Consider the following 14,822-nt stretch of genomic DNA (forward strand, 5'->3'; position numbering starts at 1 on the left):
GCTCCCTCCCTACCCCCCAGAGATAATATTAAGCAATACAGGTAATAAGAGAAAAAAAAGGGTATACCGGGGAACAGGGGGTTTGGGGAGGGGCGGGTGTTGGTGAGCAGAACAACTTCATTCACTACATGAATTAACTCTTACAATTTATTTGAGAGAGTCCAAAAATTCCTTGGCCTTCTCCGGCGATCCGAAGTTATAGATGGACCCTTCGTGGTTAAACATGGCATTGCTGGGTAGCGCAGGGATTATTGAATGTTTAAATCCCTTAGATGCTTCTTCGTTTCATCAAACACCCTCCTCTATGGTCCAAAGCTGGGGGAAAATCCTGAAACAGCATAATCTTGGATCCTTTTTAAGTCATGGCTTGGGGATCTTTCCCGAGATTTCTGGAGGCTTCCAGGAGTGTTTGCTTCTCTCTATAGCACTGCAGCCGGAATAGGACCGGGCAGGGGCGCTGGTCCGACCCGGGCCTGCATATTGCAACCCGGTGGGCCCATTCTACCCTTACCTGGCCTGATCCAGCCTCCAACTTCAACATCCGAGGAAGCCACTGCTCCAGAAACACTGCAAGCTGGCCTTCCTCTTCCCGTTTGGCAAGGCCCAGCAAACGAATATTTTTCGACGACCTCGATTCTCGAGGTTGATGATGTGATCTTCTAAGGCCCGGACTCGCTGTTCGACCCACGGCCAATTCTGCAGTAGACTTGCAGGTCGTGGCCTTTAGCTCTGCCCCTCCGACTCGATGTTCGATTTTTTCTATGTCTCGGTCGTGCTTTTGCAGCGCGACAGACAACAATTCCCACCTGCTCCTGGACTCTTCTATAAAGGCATTGATCTTCTCTTCAAGTTTGGCAATCACTGCAGCAAGGCTCGCCACCGTCGGTAAGTCTCCCGGGGTAGCTTCAGACACCTCTGCTGCAGCTAGAGAGGGTGGGGGAGGGGTTCCTGTGTGTTGCGAGCTGCGGGCATTCTTTCCCTTAGTCATTTTAACAGAGCATCAAACTACTCAAGTTCAGTTCAAAATGACTAACTGTATTGAATAAAAGTTATTTTAAATTATTTGGCAGGTGTGGTGGTGGCGGGCAGCCCACTTTGTCTGAGTCTTGGGCAGAGCACTACAGACTCAGACTCGCTGGGTCGCCGCCATCTTGGATCTCGTCCTATTATTGCAATGAAGGCAGAGCCAGAAACCAGAGTAAACACAAACCAAAAAGTAAACACATGCTGTTATTTTTGGTCAGAAACTGGCATCTAACAGTTTAAAATGTGTATTATTGATCAAGTCAAATGACTATGTGGTTCCTCACTGTGTGTGGCTACCTTTTGTAATTTTCTTCAGAAGGTATCCATGGTGGCTGATGAGGGTAACAAGAATCTAAATGGATATTGGCAAATTCATTTACAAGACCATAAGACATAGGAGTGGAAGTAAGGCCATTCAGCCCATCAAGTCCACTCTGCCATTCAATCATGGCTGATGGGCATCTTAGCGCCACTTACCTGCACTCTCCCCGTATCCCTTAATTCCTTGCGAGATTAAGAATTTATCAATCTCTGCCTTGAAGACATTTAACATCCCGGCCTCCACTGCGAGACATCACATGCAGACTGCTTAGAATACTAAAATATCCCAGGATCCAAATGAGGGTGTCTGGGCTGGTGCAACCGAAACTATTTAATGCTATCAATGGCATAAAGCCAAAAACAAAAATATAATGTTAAATATGCCAATCAAGATTGGCCAAATCTATGTGTTATGTGGAGAAAACAAAAATCTGTTAACATTTCAGGTCTGTAATGTTTTGTAAGAAGTGAGAATAGTTGGGAAACATAATAGATTTTGATCAAATGAAAGCGGTAGCTGAGATAAGAATAATTAACAAAACAGAAGGTCTGTTCAGAGGGTAGGGAAGATCAAATGACATATTGTTCAATGGGGCCATATCAAAGGATTAGATAAGAGACAGTGAAACTATGAGTCTGGAGGTGATATGATGGCAGAACTGAAAATGTGTGGTTGGAAAAGTGCAGCAGGTCAGGCAGCATCCAAGGAACAGGAGAATCGACGTTTCGGGCATAAGCCCTTCTTGAAGCCAACTTGAGCAATGCATAAACTCAAAAGCTAAATTTAAAAAAGATATGAAAGATGTATTATACAACCAATTAAAAAAGTGTATTCGAGTATGTGATCTGAAATTATTGAATTTAAAAAAAGGAAGTTTGCAAAACGCCCTCTTAATTTCTCTGTTATTTCCTTTTGGTGCATCCAATCTATCACTAACATCTAATTTGGCTGTTTTTATTTGCTGTTCTCCCATTTTGTATTTTCTTTTTTTTTTCCATTGCCAAGTTTACCCATTGCTCCTGAGAGCCACGGACCTGCAGAATTATCATCTTTCTGCAATGACATCATCAAACAGCACCAGAGAATCTTTCACAAACAATTTCTGACTTTTCTACTTTCCTCATTTACGTAAGTTGGATGCAAAATTGCCTCAATGGCAAGACAAATGGTTCACACAGTTCATGAATGTTTTGCGAGAGGAAGGCAATTTTTATTGGGGTCATGCAGCATTGAGGTGAGCGTACCATGCAGTTCCTGAACTTATATGCATGACTTTCATTCAGGGGGCATGATTAAGAAGCCTCCACCTTGACATGGAAAATATCCAGGTGTTTGCTAGTTGTCAATCCTATTCTATATCAATGGAATTTACATATGCTCTGCAATGTAGCAGACAAAATTTAAGCTTGAGATGAATGATCAAATGTATCTCGGAATGACGATTAAATCTAGAAAAAAACATAGAAATGGCATGAGGGGCACAGGACAAAGAAATATTAGTGCACAGATTGGTGAAGGGAATTGGGCAGGTAAGTGGACAGGAAGAAAATGAATAATTTCTTCGGGAGCTGAGACACAGAGGATCAGAAGATGAGAGTTTATATTTGAACCATATGTGCACCAGTTAGACTGAGGTTGGAGCCTCTGTAGATGATTTCATTGATTGCACTATAGGAAGAAATCCATGGAATTCATGAGAATATTTTTCAGCAATTTGTTGAGGATTGGACAATAAATTGGGCTTGGATGTTTTTTGAATCATGTCAGTTGTACAGATGAGGGTGATTCGAGATATTTTAGGTGTCTGTAAGATGAGAGTACCAAGTAGAGATAGCAGATATATTTTGTTTAGCAGTGTGGTGAATAAGTGCTTATGGAATTAGGGAGGGACTGAGGAGTTGATATTTATGGAGGATAGTGCCTGAAAAACTGGCAGAAGCAGAAACCTGCATCGTTTTAAACAGATCTGTGAGGTATCATAATGTTCAGGTTTATGAACCAAGAGCTGGAATGCATGATGATGTCTGGGAGCAGTCAAGGGTCCAAATTACCACATCCTGTCTTCCAATTATTTCTATGTTTTCATCATTCCAACAGAGATATCATTTATGATCTGCAAATCCAAAACATTGACAGACATTTCTCACATTGATTGGATCTGTTGCCAAAATAATAGGATCTCTTGAAAGTTTTCGGATGTTGAGGCAATTCAGATTAAGAGTGATTTTGTTCACTTGCCTGATGTTCCTGGCCATTGAAATGTCCCTCGTACGTTAACAACAAGCTGACACCTATCACCGCTTCTTCAATTGCCTGTTCCAATCTCTCCCGGTAGAATGTCGTCACCTTATAAAGGTCGCAATCGTTGAAGTTTTCAAGGCACTGGGAGACAGGATCTGTGAGTATAAAGTGTATAAATATTTTCAATGTATCCTACAAGTTACAGTCTTTAATTTATTGGTATAATTTTCATTTAACCAACCCATCAAATTCACTTAGTTTTCATGGAACAAAAAATGTTGAAGTAGTCTCATGGGCACGAATGAGTATGACACCTTTACACTGTCTTGTAGAGTTAAAGTCATTCTTCTTCCATCAAGTTAAAGGTAAGGTTCATTTCAGAAAATTCTCCACTCTCCCTCAACAACGGAATTGTCCACCCTGAAGCTATTCTTGTGACTATTTTCTGCACCTTCTTCAAAGTCTTTATATCACACCTGAGTCGGCCTGTCCAGAACAGGGCAGAATACTTCAAATGCTTCCAAACTAATATGAATTTGCTTCATTTTTATTCAAAGGAGAATGCCAAACATGGTAGGAGGAAATGAAAACGAAGATGACTAATTCTGTCAAACAAATCTTCAATAGCTAAAACCACTTCAGGAAATTCTAGTCTTTGAAATGTCCAATATTTCACACTCTCTATATGACAGGATACTTATAACAAGACGAATTGTTTCTCTAACCAATTGAAATAACTGCTCGGAGGTCGATACCCCATCACTGAGTGACTCCTTATCTACACTTGCACTGTATATGGACTCTGAGCATCTAGCTCAGAACCAGTCCCTGGAGTGTGGAGATTCTCTGAACGAACATGTGAAAAAGAAAAAGAAAATGAGGAGATTCTCTGAATCACCTGATTTTTTTTTCCTTTTTCACATGTTCGTCCATTTTCTCCTCGCCTCTTCTCATTCCCTTGCTTTCATGTCTGTTTCTCACAATGTGACTCTTGTCTTCTCATTCTTTCTTGGTCGATATTTCCTTTGCTTTTTACCTCTAAATCTCTGTCACTCCTTGAAATAACTCCACAGAGACCGGTATCCTGTCTCTCCTGCTTATATTTGTCAGCCAGGGCTCCCTGATTGGCCCAGGTTAACAGCCACAATCAGGGATCTCTTACTCAACGAGATCCATGTGGCCCTCTTTCCAATTACCATATCCCTCCGCCCACCTCACCCAACTCCTGCCCTTTCTCTTGTCGCTTACCTGGAATATTTTCACTTTTCCTGATAAACAGCTTATGCCCAAAATGTCGACGCTCCTGCTCCTCGGATGCTGCTTGATCTGCTGTGTTTTTCCAGTGCCACACTTTTGACTCTGATCTCCAGCATCTGCAGTCCTCACACTCTCTTATATTTTCATCTCAGTTCCCTTTTCTCCAACTCTGACACACACCGTGGTGGCATGTACCAGACCGTAGCCCACCTCTTACACCCAGAGAATATCGGGAGAGTTTCCTCCGCTTCTTTAGGGGGTAACATTATCGAAACTACATCCATCTCAGACTCTAAGGTTTCCTTAACACGAGAGAGGGGGGGAATAATCCATGGTTTCTGACAGTTCTTTCTGGCTGTTCTGAGGGCCAGGTATGCTTTGCTCCTGTCCCATTTGCGAGATAGCACTTTATTGTGGTGCACACGTTAGCTCAGGACTGCCTCGCCTGCCTGAACTTTGAATGTCATGGGTCCAAACCTCACCTCTTACCTACGCAGGGCCTTCTTTTATTGAATCCCAGCAGTGTGGAAGCAGGCCCAATACGTCCACACCGATCCTCCGAAGAGTCACCCACCAAGACCCATTCCTCTACATTTACCCGTGATGTACCTACCCTAAACATCCCTGAACACTCTGGGCCATTTAGCATGATCAATTCACCTAACCTGCACATCCTTGGATTGTGGGAGGAAGCCAGAGCACCCAAAGGAAACCCACATAGACACTGGGAGAATGTGAAAACTCCATAAAGTCGCCCATGATTGGAATCGAACCTGGGTCCCTGGTGCTGTGAGGCAGCAGTGCTAACCACTGAGCCAACATTTCTGTGGTTTTGACACCAAACTTTGTCCCCTGAAGTAAACTGTCTCTCTCACTTAGAGGAGGCAAGTGGCATTCCTGCTGCCTTTTCACCCTCCCCATCAGATCTGGAAATATCAGGTTTAATCTGATGTGGAATCTTCTCCCCATCACTGGAGCGATCCCTGCAGTTCGTGAAGGGTGCTCCTATAACCAAACAGGAACTGGAGCATTTTGGTAGTGAATTATGGTAGGCTGTTTCTTTGAGCTTGCCTTCAATGTTTGGACTGCTCTTTCCACCAGACCATTGGACGATGGATGCTATGAAGCTGTCTGAACATGCTGAATCCCATTTGAAAGGCAAATCAGGGCAGGACTTATACACTTAATGGTAAGGTCCTGGGGAGTGTTGTTGAACAAGCAGACCTTGGAGTGCAGGTTCATCGTTCCTTGAATGTGGAGTCTCAGGTAGATAGGATAATGCAGAAAGCGTTTGGTATGCTTTCCTTTATTGGTGAGAACATTGAGTATAGGGGTTGGGAGGGCATGTTGCGGCTGTACAGGACATTGAATAGGTCACTTTTGGGTTACTGTGTGTAATTCTGGTCTCCCTCATATAGGAGGGATGTTATGAAACTTGAAAGGGTTCAGTAAAGATTTACAAGGATGGTGCCAGGGTTGGAGGACTTGAGCTATAGGGAGAGGCTGAACAGGCTGGGGCTGTTTTCCCTGGAGCATCGGAGGCTGAGCAGTGAACTTATAGAGGTTTACAAAATAATGAGGGGCATGGATAGGATAAATGGACAAAGTCTTTTCCCTGGGGTCGGGGAGTCCAGAACTACAGGGCATAGTAGAGGGTGAGAGGGGAAAGATATAAAAGAGACCTAAGGGGCAACTTTTTCACACAGAGGGTGGTGCGTATATGAGGGGTGCTGCCAGAGGAAGTGGTGGAGGCTGGTACAATTACAACATTTAAAAAGCATCTGGATGGGTATATGGATAGGAAGGGTTTCGAATGAAATGGGCCAAGTGCTGGCAAATAAGACTCGATTAATTTAGAATATCTGGTTGGCATGGATGAGTTGGACTCAAGGGTCTGGTTCTGAACTGTACACCTCTATTGCTCTATGACTTTAGGAAATGCATGTCAGCATGGTGGCTCAGTGGTTAGCACTGCTGCCTCACAGCACCAGGGACTTGGGTTTGATTCGAGCCTCGGGTGACTGTCTGTGTGGAGTTTGCACATTCTCCCCGTGTCTGCGTGGGTTTCCTCCGGGTGCTTTGGTTTCCTCCCACAATCCAAAGATGTGCAGGTTAAGTGAATTGGGCATGGTAAATTGCCCACAGTGTATAGAGACTATGTAGGTTAGGTGCATTAGTCAGGGGTAAACATCGGGTAGGGGGAATGGGTCTGCGTGGGTTACTCTTTGGAGGGTTGGTGTGGACTTGGGCCAAATGGCCTGTTTCCACACTGTAGGGAATCTATGTATCTGTCGGGTTTCTATGATTCCACTTGAAACCCCTGCTGGTAAATGACGTCCCATTGTCTGTGACCAATGCTTCATGTATTGTGAAGATGCAGCCTTTCAGTCATTATCCTTGCGTTTGCGAAATGAACGCTATGTATGTCTAAACAATTTGAGCAAGGACGTTACGCCCATGAAAGGGCCAGCACAGTTGACGTGTAACTACATCCAGAGTTTACCCAGCAATTGCCATGATGGGGGGGGGGGGGGGGAAGCGAGCTGCTGGCAGTAGTTTTTGTCCTTGTTGGCACTCTGGGCACTGCCCCACTAATCCAGCTATGTCAGTACCCAATCCTGGCCACCAAATAACCTCTTGCCAACATCTTTATTCTGTAAACTTCTGAACAGCACTAATGGAGTTCAGCCAGTATCTGGCAGTGACCTTGACTCAGGACTATTACACTTACTCCCCATAATAAAATGTCGTCCTCTATGGTGATCTGGTCTGTCCAGGTCCAGAAAGGTTTCCATTCTGGTTGTGATGGCTCTTTGGGTTCCCCCAGTACCACCAGCTGTTTTAGTTTTGCCAGGATGGGATCTTTCTGTGTTCACAGTTGGATATTGTCAGCAATGACCAGAAGGGTGTCCAGAAAGTTTCAAACCAGAATGGACTCTTCCAGGGGAGGCACCACCGGTGGTGTACCTGCCAGTCAGAGGTGGCTCAAGGCATCCGCATTCGCCACTTGACCTCCTGGACAGTGGTCCAACTTGTAATGGTACGCACTGAGAATATGGGCCTACCCTTGAATTCAACTTGAAGCCACAGCCTTGCCTTCTCTAAGTAGCCCGAACAAAGGTTTGTGGTCCATTAGTATTACAAATTTATGTCTGTAACATATTGGTGCAACTTTCTCAAACTAAAGATGATGGCTAAACCTTCTTTCTCCATCTGGACATATTTTGGTTCGGCATCAGCCAAAGCCCAGGAAGCGTACATTATCAGGCACTCCTTTCTGTTGGGCCACTGGTGAATCACACCACCCCACCACAGGGAGGCATCGCATGTCAGCACCACCTCTCACTTGGGATCATAATGGGCCAACACCTCAGATGACAGCAACTGTTTTTTCACTTCATAGAACATAGAACATAGAACACAGAAAAATACAGCGCAGTACAGGCCCTTCGGCACTTGATGTTGCGCCGACCGAAGCCTACCTAATCTACACTAGCCCAATAACCTCCATATGCTTGTCCAATGCCCGCTTAAATGACCATAAAGAGGGAGAGTCCACCACTGCTACTGGCAGGGCATTCCATGAACTCACAACCCGCTGAGTATAAGATCTACCCCTAACATCTGTCCTATACCTACCACCCCTTAATTGAAAGCTGTGTCCCCTAGTAACAGCTGACTTCATTAGCGGAAAAAGGTTCTCACTGTCAACCCTATCTAAACCCCTAATCATCTTGTACACCTCTATCAAATCTCCCCTAAACCTTCTTTTCTCCAATGAGAAAAGCCCCAAGAGCCTCAGCCTTTCCTCATAAGCTCTTCCTACCATACCAGGCAACATTCTGGTAAACCTCCTCTGCACTCGTTCCAATGCCTCCACATCCTTCCTATAGTATGGCGACCAAACCTGCACACAATACTCCAGATGAGGCCGCACCAGAGTCTAATACAACTGCAACATGACCTCAGGACTCCGGAACTCAATTCCTCTACCAATAAAGCTCAGTACACCATATGCCTTTTGCACAGCACTATTTACCTGGGTGGCAACTTTCAAAGATCTGTGTACATGGACACCAAGATCCCTCTGCTCATCCACACTACCAAGTAGTCTACCATTAGCCCAGTAATCCATCCTTCACAAAAGGCTGCTTCTTAGCTACACGACCCTTGTTCAATAGGAAGTGTAAGATTGCCAATATGGATGCCAGCTTATGTATGAATTTTCTGTAATAATTCACAAACCCAAGGAAAGACCGACATTCCAGTATAGATGTGGGAGCCAGGGTGCCTTTGATCACCCTCCGTTTGTCTTACACAGGGTGTAAGCTGGTTTTGTCAACTCTGATGCCTAAGTAGATCGCTTCGGAAGCCTGGATAACAGATTTTCCCCTTCTAAGCTGTAAGCCCACATGTGAGGAACATTTAAGCACTATGTTCAAGTTTTCAGAGTGCTCTTTATTGGTCTTCCTGATGTTTTGCAAATGCTGTTTATCAGTAATTAGCAAGTCTTCCAGAGAAATGGCAACCTGGGATAGAGCCTGTAAAATGTTCTGCCTGGTGCACTGGAAAAGGGCTGATGATACTCCAGATAGCCATCTTGCGTACCGGTAAAAACCCTTATGGGTATTAATTTAGACAAAATTCTGGGACCCCTTATCTCGTCCCAATTGCAGATACACACAGCTCATGTCCAGTTTTGTGAAGGATAACACAATCCACTCCGGTTTTATAATACGAGTCCTCTATGAGAGGGACTGGGCATTTATTCAGCTGCGAGAAATGGTTTACCATTTGCTTAAAATCCCCTCAAAGGCAAACCTAGCCATTGGTCTTCCCAATCAGTACGACCGGTACTGCTCGAATCTGCAAACTGTCCCAGTTTGATGATCCTCTTGCTTTCCAGCCTCCTGACCTCTACCTCGATTTTTGCCTGTAAGGCAATGGCACTGGGCAGGCCTTGAAGAATCACAGAATTGCTTCCTAGTCAACACGAAAGGTGCCTTGACTCACTTGAGAGTGCCTAGACTTTTCTGAAAAACTTCAGGGTATTTAATTAGGACTTCACTCAGGCAGACATTTTCTAATCAAAAGATGTTGAGCCAATCAGGGTTAATCTTTCTCAGCCTATTCCACCCCATCAAGCAAAGGCCCAAGGCCTTTTACTACAATTGGTGGTATCTGCATCAACTGTTTCTCATTGGAGAACAAAACGGAGTCCTACCCTTAATCTGAAATAATTCGGCAGTATACATTCTCAGTCTGGCTGAGGTCTTGCGTGAACTTAAGGGTTGGATTGCAAGACAAATTCCTGAAGAAGGGCAAATGCCCGAAACGTAAATTCTCCTGCTCCTTTGATGCTGCCTGACCTGCTGCGCTTTTCCAGCAACACATTTTTCAGCTCAAATCATGTTAAAGACTGGTCCTGGAGTGACTGCTACAGATGCGTTGGTATTGATCTCCATAAGAGCTGGGTGACAGTTCAACCAGATGTTTATTTTGCTTGGTTCTGATTTGAGTGCTGCTCAGCAATGTAACTGTTCCAAACCAGCTGTAGGTGGACATCCCAGGGTGTGCACAGTCTGGATACCAGTCTATGAATTCTCTTACACAATTCAGCCCCACTGCGTCTCCTTTAGGGCCTTGTGTCTTGATACCTGCAGCAACTACAATGGTCTTCCAGCCTGGTTCCGAGATAAAATGAAAACCGTTTGGGTGAAGCCTAGCTTTGTTTTTGGGGTTTTGCTGACCAAGAGTCACCTCTGTTCACGATATGTCCCAAGGGAAGCTACACAATGGTCCTGAGTAAGGATACGCAATTGACCTGAGAGAGGCGACACAGTGGTCCTGGGTGAGGCTACACAATGATCCTGGGTGAGGGTACAGAATGATCCTGGGTGCGGCTACAAAATGGTCCTGGGTGAGGCGACACAATGATCCTGGGTGCGGCTACACAATGATCCTGGGTGAGGGTACACAATGGTCCTGGGTGCGGCTACACAATGGTCCTGGGTGAGGGTACGCAATGATCCTGGGTGCGGCCACACAATGATCCAGGGTGAGGCTACACAATGATCCTGGGTGAGGGTACACAATGATCCTGGGTAAGGGTACACAGTTGACCTGGGTGAGGGTACACAATGATCCTGGGTGAGGGTACACAATGATCCTGGGTGAGGCGACACAATGATCCTGGGAGAGGGCACACAATGGTCCTGGGTGAGGGTACACAATCATCCTGGATGAGGCTACACAATGATCCTGGGTGAGGGTACACAATGGTCCTGGGTGACGTTACACAATGATCCTGGGTGAGGCTACACAATGATCCTGGGTGAGGCCACACAATGATCCTGGGTGAGGCTACACAATAATCCTGGGTGAGGCCACACAATGGTCCTGGGTGAGGCCACACAATGATCTTGGGTGAGGGTACACAATGATCCTGAGTGAGGCTACGCAATGATCCTGGGTGAGTGTACATAATGATCCTGGTTGCGGCTACACAATGGTCCTGGTTGAGGGTACACAATGGTCCTGGGTGAGGGTACACAATGATCCTGGGTGAGAGTACACAATGGTCCTGGGTGAGGCAACATAATGGTCCTGGGTGAGGCTACGCAATGATTTAGGAGAGGGTACACAATGGTCCTGGGTGAGGCCACACAATAATCCTGAGTGAGGCCACACAATGGTCCTGGGTGAGGCCACACAATGATCTTGGGTGAGGGTACACAATGATCCTGAGTGAGGCTACGCAATGATCCTGGGTGAGTGTACATAATGATCCTGGGTGAGGGTACACAATGATCCTGGGTGAGGGTACGCAATGATCCTGGGTGAAGCGACACAATGATCTTGGGTGAGGGTACACAATGGTCCTGGTTGAGGGTACACAATGGTTCTGGGAGTGGGCATACAATGGTCCTGGGTGAGGGTACACAATGATCCTGGGTGAGGCTACACAATGATCCTGGGTGAGGCCACACAATGGTCCTTGGTGAGGGTACACAATTGACCTGGGTGAGGGTACACAATGATCCTGAGTGAGGCTATGCAATGATCCTGGGTGAGTGTACATAATTATCCTGGTTGTGGCTACACAATGGTCCTGGGTGAGGGTACACAATGGTCCTGGGTGAGGGTACACAATGATCCTGGGTGAGGCTCCACAATGGTCCTGGGTGAGGCTACACAATGGTCCTGGGTGAGGGGACACAATGATCTTGGATGAGGCTACACAATGATCCTGGGTGAGGCTACACAATGGTCCTGGGTGAGGGAACACAATGATCCTGGGTGAGGCTACACAATGATCCTGGGTGAGGCCACACAATGGTCCTGGGTGAGGGTACACAATGGTCCTGGGTGAGGCTACACAATGGTCCTGGGTGAGGGAACACAATGATCCTGGGTGAGGCTACACAATGATCCTGGGTGAGGCCACACAATGGTCCTGGGTGAGGCGACACCATGGTCCTGGGTGAGGCTACACGATGATTCTGGGAGAGTGTACACAATGGTCCTGCGTGAGGGTACACTATGGTCCTGGGTGAGGCTACACAATGGTTCTGGGAGAGGATACACAATGGTCCTGGGTGAGGGTACACAATGATCCTGGGTGAGGCTACACAATGGTCCTGGGTGAGGGCTCACAATGGTCCTGGATGAGGGTACACAATGGTCCTGGGTGCGGCTACACAATGGTCCTGGGTGAGGCTACACAATGGTCCTGGTTGAGGGTACACAATAGTCCTGGGTGAGGCTACACAATGATCCTGGGTGAGGCTACACAATGGTCCTGGGTGAGGGTACACAATGATCCTGGGTGAGGCTACACAATGATCCTGGGTGAGGCCACACAATGGTCCTGGGTGAGGGTACCCAATTGACCTGGGTGAGGGTACAGAATGATCCTGAGTGAGGCTATGCAATGATCCTGGGTGAGTGTACATAATTATCCTGGTTGCGGATACACAATAATCCTGGGTGAGGGTACACAATGGTCCTGGGTGAGGGTACACAATGATCCTGGGTGAGCCTACACAATGGTCCTGGGTGAGGCTACACAATGGTCCTGGGTGAGGGTACACAATGATCCTGGTTGAGGCTACACAATGATCCTGGGTGAGGCTACACAATGGTCCTGGGTGAAGAAACACAATGATCCTGGGTGAGGCTACACAATGATCCTGGGTGAGGCCACACAATGGTCCTGGGTGAGGGGACACAATGGTCCTGGGTGGGGCTACACAATCGTCCTGCGGGAGGCTACACAATGATCCTGGGTGAGGCCACACAATGGTCCTGGGTGGGGCAACACCATGGTCCTGGGTGAGGCTACACATTGATTCTGGGAGAGTGTACACTATGGTCCTGGGTGAGGCTGCACAATCGTCCTGGGTGAGGGTACACAATGTTCCTGGGTGAGGCTACACAATGATTCTGGGAGAGGATACACATTGGTCCTGGGTGAGGGTACACAATGATCCTGGGTGAGGCTACACAATGGTCCTGGATGAGGGTACACAATGGTCCTGGGTGAGGGTACACAATGATCCTGGGTGAGGCTACACAATGGTCCTGGATGAGGGTACACAATGGTCCTGGGTGAGGGTACACAATGATCCTGGGTGCGGCTACACAATGGTCCTGGGTGAGGCTACACAATGGTCCTGGGTGAGGGTACACAATGGTCCTGGGTGAGGCTACACAATGATCCTGGGTGAGGATACACAATGATCCTGGGTGAGGGTACACAATGATCCTGGGTCAGGGTACACAATAATCCTGGGTGAGGCTACACAATAATCCTGGGTGAGGCTACACAATGATCCTGGGTGAGGGTACACAATGATCCTGGGTGAGGGTACACAATGATCCTGGGTCAGGGTACACAATGATCATGGATAAGTTTACACAATAATCCTGGGTGAGGCTACACAATGATCCTTGGATGAGGGTACACAATAATCCTGGGTGAGGCTAAAAAATGGTCCTGGATGAGGCTACACAATGCTCCTGGTTGAGGGTACACAATGGTCCTGGGTGAGGGTACACAATGATTCTGGGAGAGGATACACAATGGTCCTGGGTGAGGGTACACAATGATCCTGGGTGAGGCTACACAATGGTCCTGGGTGAGGGTACACAATTGTCCTGAGTGAGGGTACACAATGATCCTGGGTGAGGCTACACATTGATCCTGGGTGAGGCTACACAATGGTCCTGGTTGAGGGTACACAATGGTCCTGGGTGAGGGTACACAATGATTCTGGGAGAGGATACACAATGGTCCTGGGTGAGGGTACACAATGATCCTGGGTGAGGCTACACAATGGTCCTGGGTGAGGGTACACAATTGTCCTGGGTGAGGGTACACAATGATCCTGGGTGCGGCTACACAATGGTCCTGGGTGAGGCTACTCAATGGTCCTGCGTGAGGGTACACAATGGTCCTGGGTGAGGCTACACAATGATCCTGGGTGAGGCTACACAATGGTCCTGGGTGAGGGTACACAATGATCCTGGGTGAGGCTACACAATGATCCTGGGTGAGGCCACACAATGGTCCTGGGTGAGGGTACACAATGATCCTGGTTGAGGCTACACAATGATCCTGGGTGAGGCTGCACAATGGTCCTGGGTGAGGGAACACAATGATCCTAGGTGAGGCTACACAATGATCCTGGGTGAGGCCACACAATGATCCTGGGTGAGGGTACACCATGGTCCTGGGTGAGGCTACACAATCGTCCTGGGTGAGGCTACACAATGATCCAGGGTGAGGCCACACAATGGTCCTGGGTGAGGCGACACCATGGTCCTGGGTGAGGCTACACAATGATTCTGGGAGAGTGTACACAATGGTCCTGGGTGAGGGTGCACAATGATTCTGGGTGAGGCTGCACAATGGTCCTGGGTGAGGGTACACAATGGTCCTGCGTGAGGCTACACAATGATTCTGGGAGAGGAT

The 14,822-nt window shown here is 47.0% G+C and overlaps 1 pseudogene; it reads right to left on the reverse strand.

The window, feature by feature from the left end:
- LOC140486097 (NACHT, LRR and PYD domains-containing protein 3-like) overlaps positions 1–14,822 on the reverse strand; it is a 56,674-nt pseudogene that overhangs the window by 29,391 nt on the left and 12,461 nt on the right.

This window comes from Chiloscyllium punctatum, chromosome 15 (assembly GCF_047496795.1).
Source record: "Chiloscyllium punctatum isolate Juve2018m chromosome 15, sChiPun1.3, whole genome shotgun sequence".
NCBI classification, from domain to species: domain Eukaryota; kingdom Metazoa; phylum Chordata; class Chondrichthyes; order Orectolobiformes; family Hemiscylliidae; genus Chiloscyllium; species Chiloscyllium punctatum.